General features: G+C 47.1%; 1 protein-coding gene and 1 long non-coding RNA gene across 2 annotated transcripts in view; one reads left to right on the forward strand and one right to left on the reverse strand.

Moving 5' to 3' along the window:
• The window catches only part of Siah1 (siah E3 ubiquitin protein ligase 1), a 25825-nt gene extending 20213 nt beyond the window's left edge, over positions 1–5612 (reverse strand). Inside the window, exon 1 of the mRNA XM_021169894.2 lies at positions 5424–5612. The gene's annotated coding sequence lies outside the window, so the exon portion shown is untranslated. The remainder of the gene's footprint in view (positions 1–5423) is intronic.
• Positions 5079–5493, forward strand: LOC115031744. The gene has a single exon (XR_003837404.1). It is a non-coding gene; the product is annotated as an uncharacterized LOC115031744 (long non-coding RNA).
• Positions 5613–7308: the final 1696 nt, after the last annotated feature.

Below are 7308 nucleotides of genomic sequence, written 5' to 3' on the forward strand. Positions count from 1 at the left end.
ACGCACACACACGCACACGCACGCACACGCACGCACACGCACACACACGCACGCACGCACGCACGCACGCACGCACACACACACACACGCACGCACACGCACGCACACGCACACACACACGCACGCACACACGCCATGCATAAGTACTGGGATGCAATGTCATGGCTGGTGACCTTGTCAGGAACAAACTCCACAAGAACCAAAACAGATGGGAAGGAGCCCATGCAGAGTTAATCCATTCCTAGAAAGCTCAGAAACAAGTAAATTCCATCTGTGGCATTCAAAGGCAAGAGGTGCCTCCTGTGGGGTGGGATTAAGATGAGGAAAGAGGGTTTCTTGCTCTGATGGTGTTCTTAACCCAGGGCACTGGTTACAACAGGGGGTGGTTCACTTTAAGGAAACTCAAGGCCTACACAGGATTTGAGTACCTTTCTATTTCTACTTATTTAAAGTGTCATCAAAAAAGCTTATATTTAAGAACCAAAGTGCCCCAGGCAGTGGTGGCGCACGCCCTTAATCCCAGCACTTGGGAAGCAGAGGCAGGTGGTTCTCTGAGCTCTAGGCCAGCCTAGTTTACAGAGTGAGCTCCAGGACTGCCAGGGCTATACAGAGAAACCCTGTCTCCAAAACAAAACAAACCAACCAAACAACAAAAAAAAAAAAAACCCCACAAAAACAAAACAAAAACCCCAGCAGAACCAAAGCGCATCACTCAATTGCTTTAGTACTCCCCTAGGATCTCCTTGAACAACAATCAGGAGCCAGTTGGTAGCAGCTCTTCTTTCTTCCTCCTCAGATGTCTGAACCCATTTCTAGACCTCTGATCTGCCACACACAACAGGTATACCTGCATTTACCCAGGGTTTCACCTCACCTTTCACAAAGAACAGAAGAAACCACCAAAGCCAAAACTCCCTTATATTTATATTCCCTCCATCAAGCTTGCACATTAACTTTCCTCCCTTGAGAATTTAAGAATCGAGCCTGCCATCTTCCCACTTCTAATGTTACCATTCCCTCTTGGACCAGCTCTCTCCAACTCAAGCAAGCATGCACCGCTTGCCCCCATCTAGCTTCTGTCACTGTATACCTCTGGTTTTCTTTCTGCCTCTGACTTCATAGATTATCTCAACATAGGCACATCAGAGCTCTAAATTTTACTGCCATCCTGGCTCATCACACCTCCTCCAATCTTCTTCATCTTGACAAGTGGCAACACAGCCCAGTCAGTCTAGCCAGAAATCCTATTCCTCCCTTCCCCTACCTCTCATATCTAACTCATCAGCAAGATCTGTTATTATGTATCCAAAATATACCTCAAATTCTCTACTTCTCTTCATCTTTACTGCCAGCTCTTTAATCCAGATCATAATTAGCTAACACAGGTTATAAAAAATAATCAAGTTTCCAAACAACTAAAATGACCTTTAAAAGTCAGTGGACTGTTATCCTGGTAAGTAAACCTTTTTGAGTTTTCTCAGTACTCTTTCCCCCCACCCCCACCTCCAGTTTTTCGAGATAGGGTTTCTCTGTGTAGCCCTGGCTGTCCTGGAACTCACTCTGTAGAACAATCTGGCCTCGAACTCAGAAATCCACCTGCTTCTGCCTCCCAAGTGCTGGGATTAAAGGGGTGCAGCATCAGTACTCTTAAATACACATTTCCTTGCTGGCTTGATAGAATCTGACCCACCTGCCTGCTTCCTCAGCCCATCACTTCACTTCAGTGACACTCTCCTGGCTCCTTGAATACTCCAAATCCCTGCAGCCTCAAGACCTTTACTAGATTGCTCCCCTGATTCAAAGTTCCTCATCTCCCTTCAAATGTTACCACCCCAAGCAGCAGTTGTCCCTACCACTCTGTCTCTACTTCAGTACCTTTGACTACTTTTATATTTATAGTACATAAAATAACTTGCAATTTTACCTCTTCATTAGACTGTAACTGATAACATTTAAAAGTATTTTACTGCATTTTTGATTATTTATTCTATGTGTACATTGTTTTTTAATGCAGAAGTAGGCAGTATGTCTGCTCTCAAGGATCTTAGGTGTGTGTACTCTTCAATGTCTGTTGATCCTGGAAGCACACAGTCCATCGAAAAGGAGGCAACAGACGGGGCCAGGTCAGGCAACTGACAGATGACAGAGCCAAAAGACATATCCAGGTCTGTCTCTTAATGGCCTATCCTTTCAATAACACAATTACAATGGCACTTCAAGAATAGGCCCTGGGAGGTTCGAAGAGTAATATACTTAACAGCTGTTCACATGGTATTGGAAACTAAAGCTCAGAGACACTAATCCCAAAGTAGCAAAAACACACAACCACAAAGTACCACAAAAATGTACAGTGCTCAAGGAACAAAATAATCTAGTTTGAATAGGTAGGGCAAAAGTGAAACCCTAGGGTAATGCTGGCAAAGCCTATTAAGTCAGTGTAAAACTGCCAGTCATTTACATCGACTTACTCAGCACCTACTATATGCCAACAGAGTGAAGAACACACATGTGAACAAGGCTAACTCTCAAAGAGATTACAGCCTATTTAGGGCAGCAAAGAACCAGAGAAAAGCAGCAGCTCAGAAGACACTGCAGTGGAGATGGGATATTGTGGGCACATGGAAAGATGGCACCCGATTCCATGTGGGAAAAAGTTCACAAAGAGCTCAGCTGATGATGACCTGGCTATTGTGAATTTAGTAGAAAGAGAAGGACCTGGAAGCACACAGTCTATCGAAAAGGAAGCAATAGAGAGGGCCCGCTCAGACAAGGCTCTGTACTTCCTAACACATTAAGGATTGTGGGACCACATTCTGAAGGCCTTTTCAGTCAGGTTCAGAGGTTTAATTAGAAAGCTCATTTACACTGGTAACACTAGGCAGCCAGAAGAACGGCTACCTCAGGGTTGGGGGGCTGGCTTAGTTAAGAGCACTTGTTCCAGAGGACCCCAGTACAGATCAGGCAGCTCACAGCTACCTCCAGCCTCCAGGAAACCCTCGTCCAACCTCAGCCAGCAGACAACTAACTACCAGTAACTATCAATATTGTAAAGGAGGAATTTTCTTCTTCAGATTTGTCTGTTTCTGATTCTAAAGATCTGATGAAGGCAAGGTCTAAATGAAATACATCAAACATTTCAATATTTCACAAATTGCATATAGAAATTTCTATTTTTATTTAAAAGATCTGAAACATTCAATTAAGAGAATTTCCAGTCTTTAAAACCTTAGTGTATCAACTACCATAAAGTATAATTTAAGCAGTCATCTAAAACTATGCAAAGTCACTAAACTTGTTTTGTTACCTTAATTATGTAAGACTGGTTTTCAAAATACCTTATCCATTGAAAACAAAATCCTACTCTTCAAATCAGTAGCTCATCTGGGTACTTCGCTTGAAACATGTGAATTTTTATAGAATATCACATTCTTCTTAATTACAGACATTAAGACTATAGTGATTTTTATTTGTCTGTTTGTTTGGTTGGTTTTGGTAACATGGTTTCACTAGATTGCCAAGGCTGACCTTAAACCTTTCTATTCTCCTGCCTCAGCCTCTCAAATGTTGAAATTCCTGTCAACTAATGTGAGTTCAGGTTTCTACCACCAAGTTCAGCTTTCTGATGTAGGAATTTCCTCCAAGGTTTAAGGGAGCAGATATTCTGAAGCAAAATAAATTGCTTATGTTTCTAAATGTAATCTTTTCTTTCTTTTTTTTTTAACTATCCAGTCAAATTTGCAATTCCCCAAATTTGTTACACTGTTTCAGTTTTAAATACTGTTACAAAACTAGTGCAAACATGGGGGGGCGGGGCGGTCTTGAACCAATTCACAAATAATAAAGTTAAAGCCCACTTTAAGTAAAAAGCTCTGGACAAAACTGAGACTAAAGACTACAAGTTGTATTGATATTTAAATTTCTAAAAACAAAAACGTATGGTTAATTTATGGAACCCACTTTTGGAAAATCTTCCTCTACCAGTCACCAGTCACAAACTTATCCCATAGGTAAACACATTCCCCACCACGTGAGCGAGCCACTCCGCTCCGCTCCTAGACAGTTACTATGCCATCCCATTTGTCACAGCAGGCTTTGCTCTTCAGCAGCTTCTGAAGGAGACAGTGACACCACAGGTAACGACACTAATTAAAGGGAGTCACTGTCCTACTTTTCCAAGTTAGGTAATTGAAGTCCTTGAAAGTGAACTGATCCATAAACTAAGCCTGCTTAAAGGAAACTTCAGTGACTTTCCAAATTCCACCACGTAAATAAGTAATTTACCCATTCACATCCCGTATCGCTCAAATCCCAAAATTCCATCATCTCAGAAAGCATAGCATTCTGTCCTCTAAACCCTTTCATTTCTTAAAACAGTAAAACCCAAATACCAACCCGGTTTTATATAACCCGATTTCAAACATTTTGGGCTATGGACTTCCAACGCATCCACGCCAAAATAACTTAAGCGTATTTTATGAGGCAAGAACCTTTAGCAGTAATCATTTACTGTAAGAGCTTAGCACTTACTCTAAGAGCTCTCTGCACATCAACTAGTTCCCATCTCATCGGTTCTCAAAAGGCTTGAGACAAATACTCTCCATTAGACCCATTTTGCAGATTAGAAAAATGAAGCACCAAAATCGTGCCCAAGGTCACACAAACCCGTGGGGCAGGATTGGAATCAAAGCAGGAGGGCAGAGTTCGGAGCCCATGCTCCAAACGCTTTTACAAGTTAACATTTCACCCTGGACAATAGCCTAGCAAGAAATGGTAAATGCTCAACGCTAGGAAGAGCGGTTAAGATCCCTGTCCTACATCCACGTTCAGGGCTTCCATGACTTTGACAAATCAGCTACATGGCCTCATTTACCGAATGCACAAATATGACTCTTATGCCAGGGCAAACAAATTCTGTATCTTTCCAGGAACGGACGGTCCGCAGCGGCCCAGGGCGTACACACTAAGTTGCATCTGGGAGCTTGGAGGGACCCCGAACTATCCCGCAAAGGAAGCTGGGCGGAGCAAGGCTTAGGCTTAAAGGCTGGAGCGGCCCAGGCGGGCGTCCGCGCGCTCGCTCGTGGCGACATAAACAAGGGAGGAGGCTGCGTTCTTCCCCGCACAATAAAGGAGCGGGTCCGGGGGAGGCCGCCCTCCCGGAGCCGCCGAGGCAAGGCCCGACCGCGGCCCGCGAAGCGCGCGGCTGACCTCCGCCATGTTGGCCGTACACCGGGCCACACAACAAAGACTGAGCGAGGGCGCGGGCCGTAGCCTCGGCGCGCCCGCCCGCCCTCCGCCTCTCGGAGCCGCGGCTGTCGGCTGGGCCCGCCTGGAGAGGCCGAGACAAAGGCGTCGCGGCTCCGCGAGGGGACCCGCCGGCCCTCCCCGGGCCGCGGCCGGCTCCTCCCTCCAGGCCGCCCGCTTACCTGTGGGCGGAGAGCGCGCCGCGGACCCCGGCCCCGTCTAACGCGCCCGGTCGCCAGCTGCCGCCGCCGCCGCCGCCACCGCCACCGTCACCGCCGCCACCGCGGGCCGCGCCTCCACCTCTCCCGGCGCCGAGACCGACGGGACACCCTGGGCCGCCGCCCTCGAGAGCGCGCCCGCCCGCCCGGCAGCCCGGCTTCCCTGCCGCCGCCGCCGCCCCGCGCGCTCTCGAGCTCGCCGCGCGCGCCCGCTAAGTACCACACACTGCGGCGGCCGCCATGAGCGGGCGCGCGCACCGAGCCCGGCTGGGCGGGGCTTCCCACGGCCACGCACGCGCAGAAGCGGCTGGCGGCTCCTGCCGGCACTCGGTGGCGGTTGGCGTCGAGACGCTTCGGTTACCGGAGCAGCGTCCCGAGCATCCCCACGAGGCGGCTGCGCTGTCTCGGGCCGCTCCTGTGGGATTGACTGGGTTCGCGCCGCCCTCCCTCCGGGTCCGCGGTCTGTAGCGGCCTCCACGACCCCACTCCTGGAGGAGAAGAGGGCCGCGCCTCCGGGTAGGCTCGTTGAAAGCTGACCAGTCAGAAGCACGCCTTTAAGTCCACTTTTCCACTCATCTGGGAAGCTGATGTTGGGGACTGTCCACCCTGCTGCTTTAGGTTAAAAAACGGAGCCGTGCACTAGGCAAGCAGAAGCAAGATCTTCACAAGTTTGGGGCCAGTCTGGTCTATGTAGAGTTTTCTGGGACTTCACAGTGAGACCTTTATCCAAAATAAATGAAGACCTCATCTCTCAAGGGTTACCGGTGCATTCGTAAGGAGTGCTTGCCTAGGCTGAGACTCAATCCCCAGTTGCGAGTGAAGGGGTAGAAGCCTTTAGATTTGATTCTGTGGTGTGGGATTGTGTGGAGGTCAGAGGACGACTTGTGAGTGCTGGGGGTGGAGCGCAAGTGGGGCCAGCCTTGGTGGCAGGGCCTCTGCTGAGCCATCTCTCAGAGTCCCCGTTAGTCTTTCGATGGATGCCTCTGTCTGACTAGGTTAACCGAATGTAAGGCGTTTACAAATCCTGAACAGATTTTCAGGGAAGAACTGTAGAAATGCAATGCTGTGAGAAAAGTACTTTTTCTATGGGATTTCAAGAAACGAAGAAAAGTCTCCTCTCAGCCTTTCCATCAACACAAACTGCGCCCCCTTCCAGAACTCAAATTTGTTCTTAAAGAATGTTCAGCTTTCCTCAATATACTTGTAATCTGTGCTTGTGTTGATATTTCTATTCTCGATCTAATATCTCATTGTAGCCCTTCCTCTGAGACCATTAGCACACCCAAACAGTTGAGAATGTTAATTAATTAAAAGCACCATATACTACAAATCTGTTGGTCCCCAAAGCTCAACAGCCAGATAAGGAGCTTGCATTATGTAGGTTCATGAAGATTGTCGATATTAGTGGTGGTCTTGTTCATTTCAAATACTTGATTTACATAGGGAGTCTAAGATAACCCATCATAAACTCTGCTTTGTCATGAAACTTACCAAGTAGGAAGTCATACATTCACTCTCCTATTCGTTGGACAAATGATAATTACCAACTAGTCCTGAGAAACTAAGCTAGGCACTTAAGTATTGTCTAGCAGGAGACACAAATATAAACTTACCGCTACCACTGTGAGAGAAAAAATTCCCGAAACAAGTGCCTGGTACTAATGAAATATCTAACTCAAGTGTGTGAGAACACAGGTGTCTACCACAAAACTGAAAGACAAGAAGCAATTAACCAGATTGGGGGGAGGCTGTAAAAGGTAGAGACATTAAGGAAGTAGAAAAACAATTCAGAAGACAACCTGTGACTATCCACTTCTCCACTATTGGTTTTTTTCTTTTTTTTTTTTTT

The sequence above is a fragment of the Mus caroli genome, chromosome 8 (genome assembly GCF_900094665.2).
Source record: "Mus caroli chromosome 8, CAROLI_EIJ_v1.1, whole genome shotgun sequence".
NCBI lineage: Eukaryota > Metazoa > Chordata > Mammalia > Rodentia > Muridae > Mus > Mus caroli.